This window comes from Neovison vison, chromosome 1 (genome assembly GCF_020171115.1).
Source record: "Neovison vison isolate M4711 chromosome 1, ASM_NN_V1, whole genome shotgun sequence".
Classification (NCBI taxonomy): Eukaryota; Metazoa; Chordata; class Mammalia; order Carnivora; family Mustelidae; genus Neogale; species Neogale vison.
The window spans coordinates 186,189,323-186,216,971 of NC_058091.1; the positions used below are offsets into that span (position 1 = coordinate 186,189,323).

The 27,649-nt window shown below is 38.6% G+C and overlaps 1 protein-coding gene across 1 annotated transcript in view; it reads right to left on the bottom strand.

The window, feature by feature from the left end:
- FER (FER tyrosine kinase) overlaps nucleotides 1-26,393 on the bottom strand; it is a 536,624-nt gene extending 510,231 nt beyond the window's left edge. The window contains exon 1 of the mRNA XM_044264382.1: nucleotides 26,337-26,393. The gene's annotated coding sequence lies outside the window, so the exon portion shown is untranslated. The remainder of the gene's footprint in view (nucleotides 1-26,336) is intronic.
- Nucleotides 26,394-27,649: the final 1,256 nt, after the last annotated feature.

The following is a 27,649-nucleotide window of genomic DNA, read 5'->3' on the forward strand; positions in this document are numbered from 1 at the left end:
CCCAATAATATTTTTAATAACATAAATATTTTAAATATAAAATGATATTTTTTAATGTTTTAATGTAAACACAATTTTAATATAATATATTTAATATAAAACAAACACAATCTTTTAATATAAAATTAACTTTTTAAAAAATATTTTATTTATTTATTTGACAAAGGGAGAGAGCATGCGAGAGAGCACACATGAGCAGTGGGGAGGGGCAGAGGGAGAGGGAGAAGCCGACTCTCCCCTTAGCATGGAGCCTGACAAGGGGCTCAAATCCTAGGACCCTGCGATCATGACCTGAGCTAAGGCAGAAGGTTAACCGACTGAGCCACGCAGGTGCCCAACACAATCTTTTAAGACTTGACACAAATGAAAATAAAACAAAAGAGAAAAACAAAACAGAAAAATGAATGTAATAGATATACTTAGAAATACTATTAAAATAATCAAAGCTACAATGGCATGATGTTTGCAATAGGCAATGTCAAAAGATGACAATGTGTCATTGAAGCAAATACATTACATGCAAGCTAAAATCTGACAATATTAGAAGCTTAGTGTATTGCAATTTCTGCTGGAATCACACAGCTTAGGTGGACAAAGCAGTTCTCCAAAGAAGGGATGGGTGCTAATCACTACCACAGATTACCACTACGAGCAGCTGCAGAAAGACTGATTACGGGTCACTAAAAGAGGACAGATAGTATGGGGATTTTGTACGCTGTTTTCCATTTCAGAACATGAGAACTTTTATAAAATTAAGAATTTCCTAACAGATTGTTTGTAAGTTATATTTTCGGAACACACACACATATATTAGAGATATTTACTATTTGTAGAAGGTTTTATCATGGGGTTTATAATCGGACTTCAGGGAGTCCATGTGCCATAAAATTGTATGGAAAATTGGAAGGTTCTGTGATATAGATATGTACAGTAAGGCACACTTTCCTGAGGAAAATGTTCAAGTCAAAGCTCTTGGCTCTGGAGGCAACCTGCTCTGGTAAGATCATAGCTGGGTGATCTTACTCAGGTTATTTAAACTGTGTACTTCAGTTTCCCAGTCTGTAACATGAAGATAATAATACAAACAACTTCAAAGGGTAATCTTGACAATAAATACACTAATATGTATAAAAACAGAACAGCGAGAGTTCGCTAAGTATTCACTATTATTTCAATAACACTCTATTCACAGTAAAATTCAAATGCCAAATAAGGTTACAAATAATGAATTTAAAGAAATCCTTTCGTGAATCCTTTTCAAAATAAACTTAGACTAACTACATCCATATGTGTTTGTTTTCTGAATCTGGATGTTCATAAGTAGGCTTCAAACCACAGTGCAGCAATAATGACGATCAATATTATGTGTGTTAAGAAAGATCTACCAGAGGGGCACCTGGGTGGCTCAGTGGATTAAGCCTTTGCCTTCGGCTCAGGTCATGATCTCAGGGTCCTGGAATCGAGCCCCGCATCGGGCTCTCTGCTCAGCAGGGAGCCTGCTTCTCTCTCTCTCTCTCTCTCTCTCTCTCTCTGCCTGCCTCTCCATCTACTTGTGATTTCTCTCTGTCAAATAAGTAAATAAAATCTTAAAATAAATAAATTTAAAAAAAAGAAAGATCTACTAGAAACCTTAATAAGCTAGGTTTGATTGGTATGACAAAGGCATTCTTTATAAATCTTTTCCTTAGAGAGAAAGCCCGAGTCTTTACTGAGTATTTAGTGATATTAGTGAGTGTTCAAATTTAGGAAGAATGCTTTAGTACTTAGTCCATCACTAATTGTGTACAATACCCAGAAACTGCTTTTCCTATACAGTCATAGACTGTATTTAGTCTCTGATAAACTCTTACTTCTCTCCTCTTCCCCATCCCTGAGTGAACTACTCACACATTCCAAAAGCAGGAAGAAGTAAACGTTTTACTTCTTTCTCCTACAGCGGATGCCAGCTATGCCTCCGAGTCTTCATAGACTGTTGTTAGAAAATGCAATCGCATGCACTATTGGGTTTCAGTAAAAATAGTATAAACTGAGTACTTATGTACTCAGATACTTACCAACTGTTTTTATACACACTCTCACTTAAGTATTATTAAAACCCTATGGGGTAGGCTTTAATATTACCAGATGCAAAAAAAGAAAGAAAGAAAGGCAGAGAGGTTAAATACATGATTCGCAGTCTCACAGCTTATTAATAGGGATATTGTGGGGCACCTGGGTGGCAGAGGGTTAAGCCTCTGCTTTTGGCTCAGGTCATGATCTCAGGCACCCAGGCCCACAATGGGCTCTCTGCTCAGCAGGGAGCCTGCTTCCCCCGCACCCCCTGACCCTCTGCCTACTTGTGACCTCTCTCTCTGTGTCAAATAAATAAATAAATCTTTAAAAAAGGGGGGGGGGTATTGTTATTTGAATCCAAGTGATCTAACCAAATGCCAGAGTCACTTAGTCATCACAGGTGCTTGGGTAACTAGGTCTATTGATTCAGAAGAAGAGGAGTGATTTTGAAAGGAAAGAAGTATGACCACTATCTGTGCAAAATGACAAGACAGTAGGGATGATCAGATCTTGCAAAGTTAAAATGAACACAGCTGATACAAAAAATCCCTGTTTGGGGATGCCTAAGTGGCTTAGTTGGTTAAGTGTCTATCTTCGGCTCAGGTCATGATCTTGGGGTCCTGGGATGAGTCCTGAGTTGGGCTCTCCGCTCAGCAGGGAGACTGTTTCTTCCCCTCCTTCTGCCCCTCCCCTTGCCTGCTCATACTTTCACTCTCAAATAAAATCTTAAAAAAAAAAAAAAAGTCCCTGTATAGCTTTAAAAATGAGACAAACTTAAGTTTGAGAACATGCTCCACAATTTCCCACCTTGGGGAAATTACTTAACTAAGTCTTAATGAGGATAATAAAAGCACCAACTTCATAGGGTTGTTGCAAGAATTAAATGGCATAATGCACATAAAATGTCTATCATGGTGCCTGGCATTTAATAAACGCTCCATAAACATTAATTACTGTTACTATTATTTTTAGTATTGAGCTTCGCACCCTCGGATACCCTTTTCCCTCTGTGTTTGTGATCTAAGTAATTTTTCCTACAACGCTGAGCTGGACTTGAGCAGTTCTAATAAAATATGCAACCAGATATCTTCACTTTCTTCCTGCAATTCTATTTGCCACCCACTATATCTCCACTGATTTAGTGCCAGATTATAGATTTTCATCCACACATTTTAATTTAGAGCCTTTCCTTTTATCTGGGTTTGGAGCATATTGTGTTAAATTCCCAAATGATACCTTTACAGTTTGCTGCAAGGTCCTTATCATGGCTTTCAGAAAACTTAAAGTTGTTCTTAGGGGAACAATCATTGCTTTGCATTTCATTATTGAATAGAAAATCGAGAAGAATAATACCAACTTTTAAATGAAATTATACGCCTGAAAGGGGAGTATAAATGTAAAAAGGAGAGCACCTCATTATCACTCCTTCAAGCTGCTAGAGTGAAACTTGAGTCATTGCACATTCCAACATCAAAAACTCTCTTGGATATACTAAAGAACATCATTATGCACACAGCAACAAAATGAGGACGTTATTAGAGGGAACCACTAAGAATAAAAGATTGCCAAGACAGATTTCTAAAATGGATAATATAATAAGCTCGTTAATAAGTATTCTGAAATAGCTCTAACGCTTTCCAACCAGAACTGAATTCCTTGGGGTTTTTAACTAGTCAGGGGCATCAATTTTATTTTACTTTTTTTCTGTTTTGTTAAAGTATCCATACCTCTTTGCTAATCCACTGCAAGAATGTTTCTACCTATACCGGTTTAAACTTAAAGAAACATTTGATTTGGGTATTAGTATTTATCAGAGTACACCTATGAAAATAAATGGAATTAGACTACTTCTTAAAGACCCAGGGAACTGACAAAAGCCTTTTGAACAAAGAATAAGCATGTGAAGGAATCACGCTTCATCATCTTGCTAAAATCCTATGAATTGTCTTCATAAGGCAGAAACTCTTCTAATTGCAGAACATTTAAGAATTACTAATAATTCTTAATATACATTTTTAAAAGTAATCTCTACGTCTAACATGGGGCTCAAACTCAGGACCCTAAGATCAAGAGTCATCGGTTCTACCGACTGATCCAGCAAGGTATTCCAATAATTCTTCATAAACCTGGTCATGACGACTTTCTTGAGTCAATAATTGTACATTTGGAAATACATGTACCAGTTCATTGCCCTTGCTGTTTCATTTACCTCCCTTTTTGTTAGCATTTAGCTCTATTTCCATTTGCATTTAGTGTCCTGGGCTCTACGCCTCCTCATCTTTAATGTTTGTGGTTCTTATGGTGCTGCCCTTTTTTCCCTCTCCTCCATCGTTGTGTACTTAACAAAGTCTGAGCTAATTAACCCAGTTGGCTACAGTATGGGTAGTCAAGCAATTGTTTCATCCTTTCTCGAAGGCTGTTAGCTCTGCTTGGAGAGAGAAAAAGAGGTCCCAGGGCCATACTCAGCCTTAGGGAACTGCAGAGAGGGTAACTCTCAAAACTGCTTCCACCACATCAAAGCTTCTATAGCAACAATTAGAAACAAAATCAAGGGAATAAGAAAGACAAACTAAGAAATAGCAGGTTTTGTTTTGTTTTGTTTTTTCTTGCCACGCAGCAAAGGGACTGGAATTTTGGGCAAAACTGACCGCGTTGTTCTCCGAGATATTTAGAAATCAGATCTTCCAGAGACAACGCGTTCATGGAGTGGGGCACAGAGGCCAGAGCGTCCGCCTCTCCTCCCCGCCTTCTCACAGGTCCTGCCGGGGCTGGCGGGCTGCAGAGTTGAACGCCGGGCCTGCGCCTCGCCGGGACTCCGGCCAGGTAGGCGGCTCCCGGCGGGGCCTCCCAGGCCCAACCACAGAGAGGAGCCCCCTCCCCCCCACTCCGGCGTCCTAGAGCGGCCGCGGGCGGGGACCCGAGCCCCGTTGCGGGTCGGGGAGCCTTGACGGTGGGAGTTCCGCCGCGCGCTCCAGGTCCTTGGAGTGGCGGCACCTCTGGCATTCTGGGCGCTGACCACCTGACGCCCCAGGCCGGGATGCGACCCTCCGGCGGAGCGGTCCCCTTCCACGAGTCGGGTTCCCACCCGCCTGGCCCTGGAAGGTCTTCCTTCCGACCCCGGCGTTGCCTCTCTCCAGGGGACTCCGTCCCAGTGCGGAAACGGGCTTCATCTGGGGGCAGGCCGCCGGGGATGGCAGGCCGCAGAGGGCGAGCCCGGGGCCGCCGCCCAGGGAAGTGGACAGGGCTGGCTCCCGTTCCGGCGCTGTTGCTCAGGGGTCGCCTGACCTCCCGGCGGGCTGCGTACCGGCCTTAGGTTTCTAGACCGCAGTACCGGGGATAATACGTCTCTGGTTTTGTGCAAATTAAATGAGGTAATGAATGTGTGTATCAGTAAGTTCTCTTTATTTGTTGAGTGCTTCCCGGGGGCCTAGTAGTGTTAAACGGTTAAGACAAGCTCATTCATTGATTCAATAAATGCTTATTGATTACATGCTATGCCAATATTACAAGGTGCTGCAGATGAACGCTCACCCCTTGGCGATAAAAACTGAAGGTCGCCACCCTTCTGCCCTTCTAAAGATTATTTAAGGATGAGAGGTTGATTGGACTATGAATGAGAGAACTGACTAATTAACCACCAAACATTATTTCATTACATGGGGAGGGGATGGAGACAGGGCTGAAAAGAAAAGACTTTCTTGAGGAAATACTATTTCAGTTGAGACCTGAACGATGAGGAGGAATCAGCCAGACTCCAATGATACTCATCTAGGCCTACGGAATAGGGTTGCGTGAGGAATTGAGCTGGAGGATTCCAGTACTGGCCTAGCACCAACAGTGGAACTCCTCAGATGTGTTCCCTGCCCATTATCTTCCGTAGCCCCATAGTAGGACCCCAGTGGATGCATAAAAGTTCCTAACCCTATATATATACTATGGTTTTTTCCTATACATACATACCTGTGATACAGTTTAATTTATAAATTAGTCACAGTAGGGGTCCCTGGGTGGCTCTGTTGGTTAAGCATCTGCCTTTGGCTCAGGTCATGATCCCAGAATCCCGGTATCAAGTCTGGGGCTGTTTCCCTACTCAGCGGGGAGCTGGCTTGTCCCTCTCCCTCTGTGGCTACCCCTACTTGTGCTCTCTCCCATGCTTTCTCTCTCGAATAAAATTTTGAAAAAAAAAAATAGTCACAGCAAAACATGAACAATAATTAATAATAAAATAGAACAATTATAATAATGCGCTATAATAAAAGTTATTTGACTGTGGTCTCTTTCTCGCTCCCTTAAAGTTTCTTATCGTCCTGTTCTCACCTTTCCTGTGATGCTATGAGATGATACCTATGTAATGTGATGAAGTGAGATGAGTGATGGAGGGGCTGTGACATAGCGTTAGGCCACTTGCTGACCTCCTAGTATGTCAGAAGGGGGATCATCTACTTCTGGACCACAGTTGACCACTGGTAACCAAAACCGTGGAAAGTGAAACAGAGGATGAGGGGGGACTGCTGTATAAACAACTAACTTGCTTGAAAAATCCTCTGTCAAACCAAGGATCCAAACTCAATTCCAGCTTCTGTTCTGCTGCACCCGTCACTCTGTTCTTCAGCTGATGTTGACTTCTTTTGGAACCATGTACTTACTCTTCCTCTCGATTCTTTGATCACAAGCTATTCAAAGCATCGCGCACTATGAAGCACATTGGGTTCCTGGTATCCCAAATATCTCCTTACCTCCACAAAATGCTTATTTCTTAACCACTTCCTGCTAGCACAATAGAGTAATACTAGCACTTTCAATAGTTGCAATTATTGAATATAGGCAGATTTTTGTAAGAATTTTATCCCAATCTAACACATATTGATTGTGCACTGATTCTTCTTCTTCCCACTCAGGAGCCTTTCATCTCCTACTCTTCCACCCCAGATGCTCGCCAGGCATTTCAGAACCATCTGATGGTAACAGGATGGAGACTGATTCAACATCATCCCACCATCTACCTTCTGCTTCTTATTCTTTAATTTCCTTTGCTCACTGCTGCTCACAACACTGTAATTCTACTTTAAGCACCTTCTGTACATTCATGTCCATTATTTTTTGTCTTTCCTGCTTATGATTAGAAAATTACTTTATTAGATTTATTTATGAACCAAAAAATGGATCTAAACATGAAGAGTAAGCATAGTGCTAAAGGATACTAGTAATACTAGCTAACACACCTAATTGTTCCTCCTCTTTGTTCCCACAATATCCTTTGGATGTGTCTATGATTGTATTTGCTACAGTGTGCTATTACCAGTGGTGTATTATTAGACTCCCTTGAAAATAGGCTGAGTCTCCCCCCCCCGATTTGTTTTCACTGTGCTTAGCACAATGTCTGGTACATTACAGGTACTCATTTAATGTATTCTGAATGAAAAAAGGAATTCATTGTTAAATCAGAGATTTTAAGTGAAATAGGTATAAATGGGAAGCTAACTTCTAAATTGTGAACATGCCTAGAAATTACCTTTATAATCTCCTTCATCTATCTTCCTACCCTCTAAATATACTTTCCCTCAAACATTAAAGATAGTAGTAAAATGAATTCTTACTCAAGTTTTTCTTGAATTGAGTTGGGTTGTGTGTGTGTGTACTTTTATTTAAACTAAAATAAAGAAAAGGACCAATATGCCAATATTAGAAGTATCAAGTCCCCATTTTACCCAAAGAAAACACTCTCAGAATGTTAAAAATAGTAATACTTTCAGTGAAATCCAACCAATGTTGAAATCTAGTTCCTCTGATACCAAAACCAGTGTTTTTCTTTTGTAGAAACTAAACTTTGCATTTTTCTTATGGTTCAAGTAATGTAATTAATGATAGAAAAAAATCAGAAATTTCAGATAAGCAAAATAAAAGGAAAAAGAGATAAAATTCTTCCAAGATTTCAGCATTCCCAGCCAACCATTGTTAACATTTTTGCATGTATATACACTATACATACACTCACTTTTTTTTTTAACAAAAAATGGAACTACACTAATTTTAATCTTTTTTTGTTTAACAATATGGGACAATTCCTCTCTTTGCTCATTTATTGCAGGGTTTTTCAACCTCAGCTTGATTGACATTTGGGACCAGATAATTTTTTTATTATCAGGGGTGTTCCTGTGCTTTGTAGAATACTTAACAGCATCCCTGGCCTTTACCAAGTAGATGCCATTAGTACCACTCCCCACTTCATTGCCCCAACCAAAAATATCTCCATACATTGCCAAATGTCCCTGGGGAACTGATTAATTCATATAATAATATATTAGAATATATAACTTTGATCATTTTTTCCCTCAATACCTATCTACCTAATGACTATTAGAAAATCAATTGCAGGGCGCCTGGGTGGCTCAGTGCGTTAAGCTGCTGCCTTCAGCACAGGTCATGATCTCAGGGTCCTGGGTTCGAGTCCCACGTCAGGCTCTCTGCTCAGCGGAGGGCCTGCTTCCCTTCCCCTCTCTCTGCCTGCCTCTCTGCCTACTGTGATCTCTCTCTGTCAAATAAATAAATAAAATCTTTAAAAAAAAAAAAAAGAAAAAATCAATTGCAAATGCTTTTCTTTTTGATATATATAATATATATATTTAGAAAGGTGTATCTTTTATATCATATATATGATATATGTATTTAGAAATAGTTAAATGAATACTAGAAATTTTAAAAAATTAGATGTTTAACACTTTTTATTAAACTCTGAAGTAATGTCAACAGGCTCATCATTTTAGAATATGTTCTTTATGACCCATGGATTTGTCATTGTTTCAAATTTAAAAGTCGATTTTGAGTGAACAAAGCAAAAATTATCTTAAAGCAAAGACATAGCTTTATAAGAACATTAGGCCTGATTAACCTTTGAAAGGAATGAATTTGCTAAATGAACTTGATAAAGCTTCCATATGCAGATATAATGTATTTGACACACGGTAACCTCTCATATTTTTAATTTTCAAGACCTCTAAAACAAGGATATTGTTTTTTTTTTTTTTAATTTTAATTTGAGAGAGTGAGAGTGGAGGAGAAGGGCAGAGGGAGAGGGAAAGAGTCTTAAGCAGACTCCATGCTGGGCACCGAGCTGCAGATGTGGGTTTGATCTCACCACCCTGCCATCACGACCTAAGCCAAAACCAGGAGTTGGATACTTAACCGACTGCACCACCCAGGAGCCCCTAAAAGAAGGATATTCTTATACTAAAATTTCACAAACATCTTTCAAAGGGTATTAAAAAATTCAGAGTAAGTTTTTAGAGTTTGCTATATTTCACTTTAAAAATGTTTTTATTGTTAAATAAAACATGTAAGTAGAAAATTGCAAGCAACATAAACATGCAGTTTAAGGTATAAACTACTGTTAACATCATGTAATCACCAATTCAGGTCAAGAGGTAGATCACTGGTAAAGCTCAAGAAGCACTACTCCCACATCTATTCCCATCCACAGCATCCTCTCCTTTCTCTCTTCTTTGCTTTCCTCCCTCTCTCCTTTCTTATTTTGATGGGAAACATTACGTAGGATTTCCTTGTTCTTTTTATTCTTTTACCATCTAAGTGTGCATTTACTTACATTAGAGTTTAATTTAACTTGTTTTTGAAGTTCATATAAATGGAATGAACACTGTGTAGACTTTTCTCCTTAGACCAACATTATGTTTGTGAGATTCTTCTGGGTCACAGCTCCCATTAAAATTCATTTATTTACACTGCTGCATTGTTTTACACTCTATGAATATATATGACTACCACTGACAAACATTTAATCGTTGCAGGCTTTTGGCCAATGCAATTCTTATACATGCATGTTGGTAATCATATGCACACATTTCTGCTGGGTATATGGGTAGAAATCGAATTGCCACATCAAAGAGAACATGACACAAAATTGCTTTTCAAAGTGGTTCTACCAATTTATACCCTACCAGCAGTGTGTGAGACTTCTAATTTCACTACATCTTTGCCAACACTTGGTATTTTTAGTCTTTTTTTGTATTAAGCCCTTCCAGGTAGGTTTATAGAGATTTTAATTTGCATTTTCCTATTAATAATGAAGTAGAATACCTTTTTATGTGTTCATGAAAAAATTTGCTCTTTGATAGTATCAAGTTTCTTGCCCACTTTTCTATTGAGTTTTCCATCAACCTTTTTCTTAATATTTTGTAGTATTTTCTCAATCAGTTATTTGTTTCACTCTGTAACTTGCTTCTTTGCTTTTTAATTCTCAACCTTTCTAGGTAGTTGGTATTAGGTATATCTTTTATATCATATTTAATTAGATTTTGTTCCATAGTCTTTTTGAGGGTCATTTTGTTTCCATTGGTAAATTTATTGATAAAATAGACATTCCTTCTAAATTTCCTAATTTCTATCTTTTACTGTATATGATCTCTATATTTTTATTTATTTTTTTTCCAATTTATTTATTTTCAGAAAAACAGTATTCATTATTTTTTCACCGCACACAGTGCTCCATGCAAGCCGTGCCGTCTATAATACCCACCACCTGGTACCCCAACCTCCCAACCCCCCGCCACTTCAAACCCCTCAGATTGTTTTTCAGAGTCCATAGTCTCTCGTGGTTCACCTCCCCTTCCAATTTACCCAAAAGCACATACCCTCCCCAATGTCCATAACCCTACCCCCTTTCTCCCAACCCCCCTCCCCCCAGCAACACACAGTTTGTTTCATGAGATTAAGAGTCACTTATGGTTTGTCTCCCTCCCTATCCCATCTTGTTTCATGGATTCTTCTCCTACCCACTTAAGCCCCCATTTGCATTACCACTTCCTCATATCAGGGAGATCATATGATAGTTGTCTTTCTCCGCTTGACTTATTTCGCTAAGCATGATATGCTCTAGTTCCATCCATGTTGTCACAAATGGCAAGATTGCATTTCTTTTGATGGCTGCATAGTATTCCATTGTGTATATATACCACATCTTCTTGATCCATTCATCTGTTGATGGACATCTAGGTTCTTTCCATAGTTTGGCTATTGTGGACATTGCTGCCATAAACATTCGGGTGTACGTGCCCCTTTAGATCACTACGTTTGTATCTTTAGGGTAAATACCCAATAGTGCAATTGCTGGGTCATAGGGCAGTTCTATTTTCAACATTTTGAGGAACCTCCATGCTGTTTTCCAGAGTGGTTGCACCAGCTTGCATTCTCACCAACAGTGTAGGAGGGTTCCCCTTTCTCCGCATCCTCGCTAGCATCCATCATTTCCTGACTTGTTGATTTTAGCCATTCTGACTGGTGTGAGGTGATATCTCATTGTGGTTTTGATTTGTATTTCCCTGATGCCGAGTGATATGGAGCACTTTTTCATGTGTCTGTTGGCCATCTGGATGTCTTCTTTGCAGAAACGTCTGTTCCTGTTCTCTGCCCATTTCTTGATTGGATTATTTGTTCTTTGGGTGTTGAGTTTGTTAAGTTCTTTATAGATTTTGGACACTAGTCCTTTATCTGATATATCGTTTGCAACTATCTTCTCCCATTCTGTCAGTTGTCTTTTGATTTTGTTAACTGTTTCCTTTGCTGTGCAAAAGCTTTTGATCTTGATGAAATCCCATTAGTTCATTTTTGCCTTTGCTTCCCTTGCCTTTGGCAATGTTCCTAGGAAGATGTTGCTGCGGCTGAGGTGGAAGAGGTTGCTGCCTGTGTTCTCCTCAAGGATTTTGATGGATTCCTTTCTCACATTGAGGTCCTTAATCCATTTGGAGTCTATTTTTGTGTGTGGTGTAAGGAAATGGTCCAATTTCATTTTTCTGCACGTGGCTGTCCAATTTTCCCAACACCATTTATTAAAGAGGCTGTCTTTTTTCCATTGGACATTCTTTCCTGCTTTGTCAAAGATTAGTTGACCATAGAGTTGAGGGTCATTACTGGGCTCTCTATTCTGTTCCATTGGTCTATGTGTCTGTTTTTGTGCCAGTACCATGCTGTCTTGATGATGACAGCTTTGTAATAGAGCTTGAAGTCCGGAATTGTGATGCCACCAATTTTGGCTTTCTTTTTCAATATCCCTTTGGCTATTCGAGGTCTTTTCTGGTTCCATATAAATTTTAAAATTATTTGTTCCATTTCTTTGAAAAACATGGATGGTACTTTGATAGGAATTGCATTAAATGTGTAGATTGCTTTAGATAGCATAGACATTTTCACAATATTTATTCTTCCAATCCAGGAGCATGGAACATTTTTCCATTTCTTTGTGTCTTCCTCAATTTCTTTCATGAGTACTTTATAGTTTTCTGAGTATAGATTCTTTGCCTCTTTGGTTAGGTTTATTCCTAGGTATCTTATGGTTTTGGGTGCAATTGTAAATGGGATTGACTCCTTAATTTCTCTTTCTTCTGTCCTGTTGTTGGTGTAGAGAAATGCAACTGATTTCTGTGCATTGATTTTATATCCTGACACTTTACTGAATTCCTGTACAAGTTCTAGCAGTTTTGGAGTGGAGTCTTTTGGGTTTTCCACATAGAGTATCATATCATCTACGAAGAGTGATAATTTGACTTCTTCTTTGCCGATTTGGATGCCTTTAATTTTCTTTTGTTGTCTGATTGCTGAGGCTAGGACTTCAAGTACTATGTTGAATAGCAGTGGTGATAATGGACATCCCTGCCGTGTTCCTGACCTTAGCGGAAAAGCTTTCAGTTTTTCTCCATTGAGAATGATATTTGCGGTGGGTTTTTCATAGATGGCTTTGATGATATTGAGGTATGTGCCCTCTATGCCTACACTTTGAAGAGTTTTGATCAGGAAGGGATGCTGTACTTTGTCAAATGCTTTTTCAGCATCTATTGAGAGTATCATATGGTTCTTGTTTTTTCTTTTATTGGTGTGTTGTATTACATTGACTGATTTGCGGATGTTGAACCAACCTTGCAGCCCTGGGATAAATCCCACTTGGTCGTGGTGAATAATCCTTTTAATGTACTGTTGAATCCTATTGGCTAGTATTTTGGTGAGAATTTTCACATCTGTGTTCATCAAGGATATTGGTCTATAGCTCTCTTTTTGGATGGGATCCTTGTCTGGTTTTGGGATCAAGGTGATGCTGGCCTCATAAAATGAGTTTGGAAGTTTTCCTTCCATTTCTATTTTTTGGAACAGTTTCAGGAGAATAGGAATTAGTTCTTCTTTAAATGTTTGGTAGAATTCCCCCGGGAAGTCGTCTGGCCCTGGGCTTTTGTTTGTTTGGAGATTTTTAATGACTGTTTCAATCTCCTTACTGGTTATGGGTCTGTTCAGGCTTTCTATTTCTTCCTGGTTCAATTTTGGTAGTTTATATGTTTGGGAATGCATCCATTTCTTCCAGATTGTCAAATTTGTTGGCGTAGAGTTGCTCATAGTATGTTCTTTTAATAGTTTGTATTTCTTTGGTGTTAGTTGTGATCTCTCCTCTTTCATTCATGATTTTATTTATTTGGGTCCTTTCTCTTTTCTTTTTGATAAGTCTGGCCAGGGGTTTATCAATTTTATTAATTCTTTCAAAGAACCAGCTCCTAGTTTCGTTGATTTGTTCTATTGTTTTTTTTTGTTTGTTTGTTTCTATTTCATTGATTTCTGCTCTGATCTTTATGATTTCTCTTCTGCTGGCTTAGGGTTTCTTTCTTGTTCTTTCTCCAGCTCCTTTAGGTGTAGGGTTAGGTTGTGTACCTGAGACCTTTCTTGTTTCTTGAGAAAGGCTTGTGCCGCTATATATTTTCCTCTCAGGACTGCCTTTGTTGTGTCCCACAGATTTTGAACCGTTGTATTTTCATTATCATTTGTTTCCATGATTTTTTTCAATTCTTCTTTAATTTCCCGGTTGACCCATTCATTCTTTAGAAGGATGCTGTTTAGTCTCCATGTCTTTGGGTTCTTTCCAAACTTCCTCTTGTGGTTGAGTTCTAGCTTCAGAGCATTGTGGTCTGAAAATATGCAGGGAATGATCCCAATCTTTTGATACCGGTTGAGTCCTGATTTAGGACCGAGGATGTGAATGTCTATATTTTTATATATTTTCATTTTATATCTCACATGTGTGTGCTTCTTCTGAACATGTTAAAAATTTGCATTTTAGGTTGTTTCTAGGCTAAAACTTACCATAATTTATATAATATACTTTATTTTCTATTTCTTTTTACTTTACATACACTCCTAACCATGAGTAATATCCCCCTTTTCCACTCCTCATCCTCTAAAAGCTGAGTTTATTTAACTGAATTATTTTTCTACATTTTCTAAAATTTACTTTTTTTTTAATTTGTTTGAAAGAGAGGGAGAGCACAAGTGAGAGAGAGAGCCACTTGGGGTGGGCAGAGGAGGGGGAGAAGCAGACTCCCTACTGAGCACGGAGCCAGAGGTCAAGGCCAAGGTAGAAGCCAGGCTTGATCCCAGGACCCAGGGATTATGACCTGAGCTGAAGGCAGATGTTTAACCAACTGAGCCACCCAGGTAACCCTCTAATGTTCACTTTTATATCTTGAAATGTGATTGTACATTTATGACTTATCTGTCAACTTTAAAACTTGACTTTGTGACCTTGGCTACAATACAGAGAAAATCAACATCATCCACACACCCAACTTCTTCACCCCTTTCTCCTATCATCTTTTGTTAGTTACTTTGTTTCTACATTGTCATGATTCCTACACCTTACATTGTAATCTGTAACCATAATTTTCGTGGTTGTTTTAATCTTAGTCTTAAATTAAATGGATTCACTGCTTACAAGCACTGTTGGAAAACAATACTAGCTTCCCAGGATTGTCAAGAGGATCTAATGAAAATACGGAGTCAACCTTCATGGAATTTAACTGAGCATTTAGTATATTGCAGGCCCTGTGCCAGGGACCTGAGAGTACCGAGGGTAACAACATTTCCTCTGCCGTTAGGAAGTTCCCATGACTCCTGGAAGACACAAACCATTTCTGTATGATAAGAGGTGTGCCAGAGATACATATTACGTTCCCCAGACTACAGATAAGAGATCTTAATCTAGGCTTGGGGATGAGGCAAAGAAAGAATTCCTGGAGAAGATGGCAGCTGATAAGATATGTCCCATTGATGATGGGGTGGAAGGCATTCCTGGCCTAGACCACAGCAAAGGCAGAGGCATGAGAAAGAATCTAAGTTCAGGGATTTGTAGTAGTCCTGACTGTACTTGAGCATAGGGTGTAGATGCAGAAAGAGAAGTGATGGGGCTAAAGAAACAAGAGGGGATTCATAAAGGCCATGCGGAACCACTATGGACTTTTACATGAAGAAAAGACTACTTGAGAATGGAGCAGGAAGTTCCTGCTTACTGAAATTTAAAGAGCTACTCTCCTGGAGAGGAGAGGGCAGGCAGAAGTGGGTTGAGGGAGGTGAACTCAGCCTAGCCTGGTCCAGCTCAAGTGGCTTAGGGACAGATACCTGATGAGCCCTGCCTGAGGTTTTCAGTACCTCCCATGACTGAGAGGACACAAGAAGGTGGGCTGGGACTGCTAGCCACACCTCAGGTCATAGTGAGCAGTCAGCAATTGTGTACTCAGGGCTATACGGGCAACACCACGTTCCTATGGGTACCCTGTGGGTAAGCCTATTGAATCCACCCCAGGGAGAGGAGGAGGGACATACTGGAGGACTTCTTTCTCTACACTGTCCCTATTGGTTCTCACCTCTGGGCCCACATTCCCACTCATTAAACAACTTGGAATTAACTACCATGTCTCCAAACCCATGGAAATACATAAAAACGGGGCCAGGTTTTTGAAGGTGGGCTGCGTCAGGGTTGGGCCCTTTATTAGCAATATCTTCAACTTTTGCCTAGGTTCCTGTTTTTCAAACTCCTAACTGCTATTCAGATTGCCACAATTTTAATGGAATTAAAAAGGAAAGGAGCAGCAGCAGCAGCAACTGATCAGATTTGCATCCCTTATAGAACGCAGGCAGCAGCAAAGATGTGGACTCAATGAGGCCAGACTGGAAGGAGAATGGTTAGAAAGTCACCTCTGTCATAACAGTGTGATTCTTTGTGAGACTGACACCAAGATTTTAAACCATTTGTGAGGAGAGACTGAAAATGAGCTAGAATAAGGTTGATGCAGTCCAGCTTCCTCTGGATTATTGATGTCCCATGAAAAATTATTTAAAACTGAATTAATCAGACTTTAGGAAATGAACTGATACTGGCAGTGTATTTTTTTTTTTCTGGCAGTGTATTCTGATATGATTATCTTTGGGAGCTGGCTCATATCCCAGTTGGGAGGTGGTGAAGTTTTGTCTGCAAGGAATTTAAATTCTTCTGTCAATCATACTGAGAATGGAAACTGACAGATCTCAGACAGGTGAGGGGAAATTTTCCTTTTATTTCTGGTGCCAGAATCCACTTGGCATGGACTCCAAGTCATGGAGATTCCTAGAGCATTTCTAGAGCCAAAGTCATCTTGGCCAGGGAGGTTTGGCTAGGAATAAGGTCCCTGCATGGAATCTTTGCATGGGTCTGGGCCTGTGCAGGTTGTACATAACTACCTCATTCTACATCCTTTCTTTTTATTTCTAAACCTGCAGGAAAATTTTGTTGAAAGTTATGGTCTGGATTTAGTTTTACTGTGGGGAATTCGGAGAGGGCTTGTCCTATGCTTCAGGAAGAGGTGAAAAGGTGAGAGCAGGACACCTCCTCCTTGAGATCAGTGTGTTGGTAACAGTTGGCAGAAAGCCATGCCCTGCTGAATGGTCAGTGGGACCTTACAGGAAGACACTGCTGCCATCCAGGCTTAGTGGAACAAGAACCCCATGGACATTTTCAAGAGACTGCATGGTCGAACCCTGGGAGCTCTTAGAGGCAGCTGGCAGGTAATGTGATGACAGCTGATTTCCAGGAGTCAGTCAGGATTGAAGCTATTATAATTTGTGCACTAAGAAGATAGGGTTTCCTTATTTTATAGCTACAAGATGGGGTGACTATTGACAATGGAGTCACATAGTAATCCAGACAAATAAGGATGAGGCCAAAACATTGCATTGGTGCTGAGGGCAAAGGATGGGAGAGAGGAAATAGACTACAGAAAATCAGTGGGATGTGGTAACACACTGGAGTCTGGGCTAGAGATAAACATTTGAAAGTCATAATCATAGAGATGAAAATTGACTCTATGGGTATAGATAATATTACCTGGGAGACAGTACTCAAGAAAGTATTTATAAACATTATGTAAATGTTAGCAATTAATTTCATATGCTAATAAAGCGGCCTCATCATTTTATAAGCCCATCTCATAACATGTGTATTCAGTGTGACTAGATACACACACATATGTGTATACATCTTTTATCTCTCTTAACATCCAAAAATGTAAAGACAGAAATTTGTAGTGAGTCCTTTAGTTTGGGCTAGAGGAGGTTTCTCAGTCTTAGCACTATTAATATTTTGATATTAATAAAACTAATTTAATATCAAATTTAATATTAATAAAATTATACAATAATTTTTTGGTCAGAGACTGGCTTGTGCATTGTAGGCTGTCTAGAAGCATATCTGGCTTTAGACAGTGTGCTGGTAGGGCTGACCCTCTACCCACCATAACATATAAAAATGACTCCAGACATTGCCAAATGTTTCATGGAAGGCAAAATCAGCCCTGCTTGAGGACAATTAGAGAACTACATATATCTGTTAAGTTTACCACTGAGAAATAGGAGAGTAAAATATTTTGAAATAACAGATTCTTTAATAGGATCATTAATTCATCATTGCTATAATTCTATCTAATTGTATCTGTTCTATATACCATGCTCAGTCATTCATAAGATCACAGATACATTTCCTATACAGCATATTAAAAGTAGTACCATAGAAGAATTAATGTGCAGGGTCCCAGGGTCCTGGGATCGAGCCCCATATCGGGCTCTCTGCTCAGCAGGGAGCCTGCTTTCCTCTCTCTCTCTGCCTGCTTCTCTGCCTACTTGTGGTCTCTGTCTGTCAAATAAATAAATAAATAAATAAAACTTTAAAAAAAAATTGTATCACAAATATTTGCCTTCTTTGCCTAATTTGTGACTTGTCTTTTATTCTCTTTACCGTGTCTAAAATTAAGAATGGAAGTTCTTAATTTTAAGGTATTTATACCTTTTGTGTCTTGTTTTAGGAATTTTTCCTATCAAAGATCATAATACTTTTTGTAGGATTAAAAAAAAGTTCTTCCTTATACCAAGATCATAAGGATAGTTTCCTATATTTACTTTCTACATATTCATATTTTTCTCTCACATTTAGGTCTTTAACACACCTGAAATTAATTTTCATATATTCTGTGAGGTGAGAAGTCAAAATTTTATTTATTTATTTTTAGAAATTTCTATACTCAGAACCCCAATATCATGAGCTGAATGTTCTGACTGAGCCAGCCAGGTGCCCTTCTCAAAAATTTTTTTTTTTTTTTAAAGATTTTATTTATTTATTTGACAGAGGGAGATCACAAGCAGGCAGAGAGGCAGGCAGAGAGAGAGGAGGAAGCAAGCTCCCCGCTGAGCAGAGAGCCCAATGTGGGACTTGATCCCAGGACCCTGAGATTATGACCTGAGCCGAAGGCAGCGGCTTAACCCACTGAGCCACCCAGGCACCCTCAAAATTTTTTAATCCCCAGATGGATAACTAGTTTTTTCAGCATCATTAACGCTCATCTTTTACTCATTGTTCTATAATGCCACCTCTGTTATATATTGGGTTTCCATATATATATATATATATGGGTTTGTTTGGGGGCTTTGCTAATGTCTTAATTATCATAAATTTATAATTAGCCTTGAGAGTTCTAAGTTAAGAATCCTGTACTTTTTTCTTCAAAATTGTCTTGGCATTTTTCATTTGTTTTGTTTGGTTTTTCCTTATACATTTTTTTTTTAAGTAATCTCTACACCCAGGATGGGACTCAGACTCACAACCGTGAGATCAAGAGTCTCATGCTTCACCAACTGAGCCAGCCAGATACCCTGGTTTTCCTTATACATTTAAGAATCAGCTTTAAAAATTTCATTAAGGAGCTAGAGAGTATTATGCTAAGCAAAATAAGTCAGAAAAAGACAAATACCATATGATTTCACTCATGTGGAATTTTAGAAACAAAACAAACGAGTAAAGGGGGGGAAAAAAGAGAGGTAGAGGCAAGCCAAGAAACAGACTCTTGAGGTGCCTGGGTGGCTCAGTTGGTTAAGCAGCTGACTCTTGATTTTGGCGCAGGTCATGATCTCAGGTCCTGGGATGGAGACCAGTGTCAGGCTCCATGCTCAGCAAGGGAGTCTGCTTGAGGATTCTCTCTCTCTCTCCCTCTGCCCCTCCTCCCACTCACACACTCTCTTTCTCTCTCAAATAAAAAAAAAAAAATCTTAAAAAAAAAAAGACTCAACTATAGAGAACAAATTGATGGTTAACAGATGCGAGTTGGTGGGGAGAATGGGTGAAATAAGTGATGGGGATTAAGGAGTGCACTTCTGATGAGCATGAGATGTTGTATGGAAGTGTTGAATCTCTACACTATATTCCTGAAACTAATATTACACTGTATGTTGACTAACTGGAATTTAAATAAAAAACTGTTTTTAAAAAAGTTCCATCAAATATTCTTGGTATTTTTAAAAGTTGCATTAAATTATGAATTGATTTCTGGGAAACTAACATTCTCAGAATATTGAGTCTACTTACCCATAAACATAGATTTCTGTTTAGAAAATTGTCCATTTTTTCATAGACATCTTACACATATTTTTTTTAAAAGATTTTTATTTATTCGACAGACAGAGATCACAAGTAGGCAGAGAGGCAGGCAGAGAGAGAGAGGAGGAAGCAGGCTCCCCACTGAGCAGAGAGCCCGATGCAGGGCTCAAGCCCAAGACCCTGAGGATCATGACCTGAGCCAAAGGCAGAGGCTTAACCCACTGAGCCACCCAGGTGCCCCTACACATATTTTTTAGATTTGTTTCTAGGTATCTGTGTTAGGTATCTCCCATTTGGCTTCCCTATGTCCATTCCTCACTCTTCTTCACTTTGTTCTCTACTCTGGGAGGCTGAACTTTGGGGACTATATCCACAGTCTCTTATGCTCTCAGCCAGTAAGGACCCCAGCAGTAGACTAGAGAGAAGGAGAAGAGTGAGGTCCGATTTATTGACTACTAAGCAAGGGTTGCCTTAGGTTGGCTCTGTCTCCCTGAGTCTCACTTAGAGTTATTTCTCTCAAAGTAGTACAACTTTCTCTCTTTTTAAAAAAAAATTTTTTTTTAAAGATTTTATTTATTTATTTGACAGCTAGAGATCACAAGTAGGTAGAGAAGCAGGCAGAGAGAAAGAGGAGGAAGCAGGCTCCCTGCTGAGCAGAGAGCCCGATGCGGGACTCGATCCCAAGACCCTGAGATCATGACCTGAACCAAAGGCAGTGGCTTAACCCACTGAGCCACCCAGGCGCCCCTTTTTTAAAAATTTTTTATTTTATTTGCTTAGAGAGAGAGAGAGAGAGAAAGAATGCACATGTGAGCATGCATGGGGGAGGGGCTATGGGGAAGGAAAGGGAGACAATCTCAAGCCGACTCCTCGCTGAACACAAGCCTGACAACAGGGCTCAATCCCAGAACACTGAGATCGTGACCTGAGGTGAAACCAAGAGTCGGATGCTGAACCAACTAAGCCACCCAAGTGCCCCCAACCTTCTCTCCTTCTTTGGGCAAAAACCGATAACAGCTTCTTAGGAAATGAAGAAGAGCAATCCCAGGGTTGGACATTAAAGATTATTTAAGGCTTATGGCCTAGAAGAAAAAAACATATTTAGTAAGTATGGAATGGTGACATGTTTCAGGTGCTTTAGAAATGTCAGGAGAAATAAAGACTGTGAAAGCCTTTAAAAAATTATAATCGTATGAAATTACTGGGCAACAGCTATGTGCCTTGCTCTGTGCTAGATGCTTTATATATTTTATCTCACTTAATCCTTATGATACACTTATGAGATTGATTTAATTATCCCAGTTTCACAGAAGAGGTTTTAAAATGCTTTCTGAAGGTCACAGAGCTAGTTAGTAAGCAGTAGACTCGGATTTTAAATGCAAGTCCGCCCGATTCCAAGACCATTCTATTAACTACCTTGCTGGTCTGCCTATATTTTACCATTAAGTTAACAATCAGGAAATTATGTCCTTTTAGAATGTAGTTTCAGTTAAGTGATCAGGAGGTAGTTTCAAAGGAGTGATCAGGCTGGGTGATCTCCAGAGGTTAAGGAATTAAGTGGTGAGGAAATCAAGATGGCAGTAGAATATGAGCTGTTTGATAAGTCTAGTAATAAAAGTTTGCAGATTTATCATATTAGTTGCAAAAAGTCCAATTTTTTTTTTCTAAAAAAATTTATGTCACACAGTGTCCGACCTTTCTCAATCCAAGATATACTTAACTGGCTTTCTCTGAGGGTTCGACTACATTATTCCAACAGTGATGCCCCAGATCTATAGGGTTTCCCATCTTCAAAGGAACAAGGAAGTTACACAGGCTTCTTGGGGCCAGAGCATCCCATTCATCTCTGCATTCAGATTGCAGAGCCTAGTGTGCTTGGGAACTAAACATGGTGATTTAGGTTCTGCTATCTGAGTCTTGTTGCAGGGCTTGTTTATCCTCATTAACATCAATACAGTGACTATCTTTCAGGTCACCTTGTCCTAGCAGCAGAGATAAAGGTATTTATGTTTGTCATCCTCCTTGCTTTCCTTCCTAATAGCTCTGGTACCTTATATTTAAGCACAGATAGATGCCGTTTAATAAAACCCTTATAAAAGGGTTGGGAGATAATTAGTTTTGACCTTGCATTAGCAACTCTAAAAGAGAAAAATCACTGCTATCACAGGAAACAGAAAATTTTCCAGGGATCGTACTCAAAATACAGAATGAAAACTAACACCCAGATTATTGGTGAACACATACTGGACCAGGTAACTGAAACCATTTTTCCTGCTCATCTTAAGCACAGATCAAGAACTTAGATCATCCTATCTTTGACTTATGGCAGGTCTCATAAGATACAAAACTCGGGATGCCTGGGTGGCTCAGTCGGTTAAGCATCTGCCTTTGGCTCAGGTCATGATCCCAGGATCCTCGAATGGAGCCCTGCACCAGGATCCTTGCTGAGTGGGGAGTCTGCTTCTCCTGCTCCCTCTGATCCTCCCCACTGCTTGTGCTCTCTCTCAAATATATAAATAAATTTAAATCTTAAAAAAAAAAAAGAAAGAAAGATAACTTCCCAAGCAAGATACCACAATTCAGCTAACTAAACTTTGCTTCTTTCTTTTCCTATAGCTTTTTTATTTCTATGCATTTTTACTTCCTTTGAATCACATATTTTATGCTATTAAAATACGTTTTAAACAGTGTACTATAAAAGTCACTGTAACAACTGTCAAATCATGGAAAACAATAAATAAATGTTATTAAAATGATTGGGAAAAGCAAATATGGGAAAGGAGGATTATAAAGACTATAATAAAAACCTGTTAACAAAAGATCACATATATCTAACTAGCAAGAGGGGAGGGGGATTAGCAGAACATATGATGTACTTATGAAAGACCAGAGATAGTAATAATAATGACAATGATTATGGGGAAAGCTCCTATTTGAGAACTGAAATAAACAGGAAGCCACAGAAGACTGCTGAGCCTAATAGAAATGCCTCCTTTTTTTGTTTTAAACTTTAGAAAGTGAATTTAAAATAATTTTTTTAAATGATGTATCATAGCATGGATAAGGAAAAGTGGTGCTTGGAATCGGTGGTCCAGTAGCTTGTTTTAGCCTCCATAATTGGATGACATGCAAGTACAGTACATGAAAATATCTGGTCTAAGTGACATTAGAGAGGTTTTCGCTAGAGAAGCCCAAGAACTATAAAGTAAAAGACAGTTTGGGAATGAGGTTGGATGTCTATGTTCTTGACAACACAGAGAATGTGAGCCATTTTTAAGTGTAGGAGGATTCCAAAAATAAGAATCTCTCACATTTCATTTGGCAAGGCAATTAAAATTTTTTTCCAAATAAGTGAAAAATAAGATGCTTTGTAATCTGTTTCCTTACCATAAGGCATTTCTTTATTTTGAAGGTACCCCATTATATTTGAGGAAAAAGTATGTTTCTTCCTAAATAAGAAGAAAACTTAAAAATTAGTTGGTAAAAGTTTGCTTGCAACATAGTGCAAAACAACCCCTTCTCAGTTGTAGTTCAATATAAATTTTAATACATCTTTCCTTTAAGATTTATTTGGTTCATCTAAAATGTTACCCTATTTATTTGGTTCATCTAAAATGTTACCCTAAAATGTTACCCTATATACCCTAGTATATTTTGAATTATGATAGCATGACAATAATAAAATTATCTTAACAAAATGGGGATGAAAAGTAAATTCACACTTCTCAATGTTTTACATAGATTTGACCTAATCAGATCCTCAATTTTGGTGGAAAAAATTAGAATCAGATCTCTACCCCTAGAATGGACTAGAATAATTTATCTAAAGTTGTTCAGAAGATCATTAGCCACTTTAAAAAGAAAAATAAATCAGATAAATAATATTTCAATGAAAATAAATGACTGTACTATTCCAAGCTCAGTAAAACAAAAATATCCTTATTTATGCTCCTTTTCTCAGACACTGCAGCCTTTAGCATCTCATAAATCCTAGCTAATTACATGTCAAGAGAAAAGGTTAATTATAAGTTTAATAAGCTCCCCTTTTTCTATCTAATGAATCAATATCACATGGAGAATGCTAGGGGAATAGAATAGAAATGCAAATATTTAATAATAACTACTTTAGTGGGTTCTATCTGTGAAAATTTTCTAAACAATGATGCTGCCCCACAATGGAAAACACTGCCTTACTAGATAGACTATTCATTCAAAAACATCAGGTGCTGAGTCTGTTCCAGCCACATTGTGCTAGGTTCCAGGTTGTATGAGGAACAGGGAGTATGTCTGGCCCCCAAAGCAATGCAGTGACCTGCCAATTGTCACAACTGGTTATTATTCTCTTCATTTATGATTATAATCTTAGAACATTATAAAAGCAACATGTTTTGATCGGTCCTAAATGAGGGAGTACAAAGGCCCTTCCCACATCTTGATTTCGGACTTCTGGCTTCCAGGACTGTGAGAGAATAAATTTTTGTAGTTTTAAGTCACGAAAATTTGTGGTAATTCATGATGGCAGCCACAGAAAACTAATACACCACTCTAAGAGAATAAAGTAGAGCACAGAAAGGCATTTCTATTATAATCTCAGCTATATGAGAAGAGCTATGGAAAATTTTGGAAAAGAAACTCACCACCCTGTTAGCAATAGTAGCCCCTTGATGAAGAAATCATAGTAACTACTGTTTGCTTATTTATAATTTTTGTATTTTCCAAAATTTCTAAAATAAGTATTATATTTTTATTAGAAAATAAAACATATCCCTTTGGGTCATGAAAAGCCATATGCATTGATATGTTAATTGCATAACTTATGGTGGAAAAATTAGAGGCAATCTAATTATCTAATATTTGCTAATGGTCAAATAAATTCTAGTTTGTCCTTTTGATGGAACATTAAACAACTATAATAGGACTATTCTGTAGCAATAAGGGAAGTTTTAAAACAACAAGGGACAACGTAGCTTAATGGTTAAGATGGTGAGCACTGGAACCAGACTGACTGCATTTTTAAAAGACCTGTTTCCTAATAATGAAGCACCTCGATAACCTCTTTGTTTCTCAGCTTTCTATTTGAGGAATAACAGAATTGACTTACAGGTTGTTTGAGGATCAAATGGATAACATCTTATCCATTCTAATAAGAACTTTTCCACATCTTAACATCTCTGATATTGGGCAATCACTGGCAGTTGATGGTATCTTACAAGCACAGAGTCGTCTACACATGTAAGCATCATCACTGTTCATGTGATTGTCACCATCAACTGAATTATGTACATTGTGGTAATTTATAATTTGAATTTAATTGATGTTTAAAATGCCTTAAAAATTACATTGTGATTCAGCATGGAAATAAAGGTTAGTGTGTACGGACAAAGATACAGAAGGAGAGTAGAACTTAAATTTGATATTAGCAAAACAACTATTTGTCCCTGAAGGAAAGACTGCCACTCCCTACTTTCATGCAAAGCAACCTTGAAGAGGAAGCTGTCTTACATTTTGGGACTAAACTATGAGCCTATCGTACATCAGCAAAGCCACTGAAAGAAAGACAACTATGAAATCCCTTGAAATAGATGAAAGGTATTTCAAAGTAATAGAGGCTGGTATAACCAATTTATGCCTTATGAGGAACCATCATTAGTGTCAAGTGTCAGGATGTCAGAAATGTGCTGTGGCCTTTAGACAGAAGTTGCTTACCTTCTAGAGATATGAGGTTCAATAAAGGGAAAAAACCCTAAGTGTTATTTGTGTTAGAGTTTTAGTGAGCAGTTTTTTTAAGTTCTTTCTTAATGACACACAAGATAATGGTGCATGTTACAATCAGTAATATCTCAGTTTCAATGAACTAAGATTCAAGAAAATTTCTAATCACCATGCCTGGCACATGGTAAATATTTTCTAAGTGTTAGTTACATATACTGTAACAATCAAAATAAAACAAAACAAAACAAACCCAAAGAACAAAACAAAAAATCCAAACCCCCAAAACAATTATAAAGTTGTATGTGTACATATCTCACTGTAGAACTTCAATCAACAAAGAGTTAGCGGGAATATGTAAAAACACGTTACATTATGTTAGATCGATGGGTTAATGGATGCTTTTTCCTTTTGCAACTTGTTATAGAAACTTGCCAATTTATTGTATTTTAAATTTTTTTAATTGAAAAAATATTTTGTGAGCATGGTAAAAAAAAAAAGACAACACTTTATTAAGGGGTATATAAATGAAATGGAAAACTCTCTCCAATCTCAGGTTTTATTTTTATTTTCCCAGAAATAATTACTAATTTCATTTTCTTTAAAATCTTCTTGATATTTTCTATGCATAAACAAGTATATGTGTGTGCGTGTATTCTTACACGAATAAATGTATACTTTACATACCTTTTCCCTACTTTTATTTTTCTACTCTAACAGTTACTGTTTCGTAGCCTATATAGATTTTAATTCTTCGTGACATCCAAACAGTATGTCAGGATACAGCACAAAAAAAAGAAATCACTCTAGGTATTTCAGACAGAAAGGAACTTAATGCCGGAAACTTGGTACTTACAAAATTGTGGGACAGTATCAAGGAGTAGAAGGCAGGGGTCTGCTACCAGATATTGATTTCGAGGACCACTCTAATCCACAGGTCAAGAAATGCTGCTGTTTCCACTGCTTGGGTGCTGGACTTCCTCAATTCCCACTGAAGTTGGTGACAAGAGCCTCTAGGACACTGCCTTCAAGCATGACAAAGCTGGTAACTCAACAGTGGAATGAATGCTGAGTCCGGCTGGGAACAGTAATGAGCTGCCAGCTCACTATGAAGAAGGCCTGCCTTATACTTCCAGCATCTCATTGGTGGAAGCAAATTCTCACCCAGAACCACAGCTGCAAGAAAGTCAGAGAAAAGTAGTTCTATCCTGTGGGAAGGCACAGAGAAAGGGGTAGAAATGGATGCTGAGGGCTAATTGACTGTGCGGGTGTGTGTGTGTGTGTGAAGGGGGTGATATGGAAGCCACTTACAGTATTTTGTATTACAAACTAGATGACAACAAATTTCAGCCTAAATATATCTTTGAGGGGCACCTGGGTGGCTCAGTTGTTTGAGCGACTGCCTTCAGCTCAGATCATGATCCCAGAGTCCTGGGATGGAGTTCTGCATCAGGCTCCCAGCTCCATGGGGAGTCTGCTTCTCCCTCTGACCTTCTCCCCTCTCATGCTCTCTCTCACTGTCTCTCTCTCAAATAAATAAATAAAATCTTTTTCAAAAATATAAATAAATAAATATATCGTTGAGCATCTTTGAGAATACCACAAACTCTAGGAAATAAAATTAGCGGCATTAATAGCTGGCTCTACACTTCTTTACATAATTAAGAAAGGAAAAAGCACATCTCCCACTGCCTGAACACAAAATGGCATTGGTAACTCAAGTATATCATCAAGGGTAGATTTAAAATTTTTTTTTCAGTGTTAATCATGTAACATTTAAATCCTACAGAAGAAAGCCCCCACCCCCATTTGCTCTGCTATATCTGTGATATACAGAAATATTTTAGAAACACTTTCATTCCTCTATCTTAAAACCTACGGTGGAGCTGAGCTAGGTTTACAGGTTTAAGCCTCTCACCAAAGTCTTGGTTTCCCTGTAGCTTCATTGTGTTTACCAGTCCTGCCCACAGGATGGCACAAGAAGGGTGTGGCCAACACTTGGCCCAGATTTAACCAGGCCGCCAGGGCTGCAACCCATGAGTTCCCTAGGGCAGTGTGCTTTTTACCACCTACACCACCTACAGGCAGAAGTCATAGCGATGATTAGCATTCTTGGAGCGCTTGCCAGAGGCCAGACATTACTCCTTCATTTAACCCTTAGGATGAAAC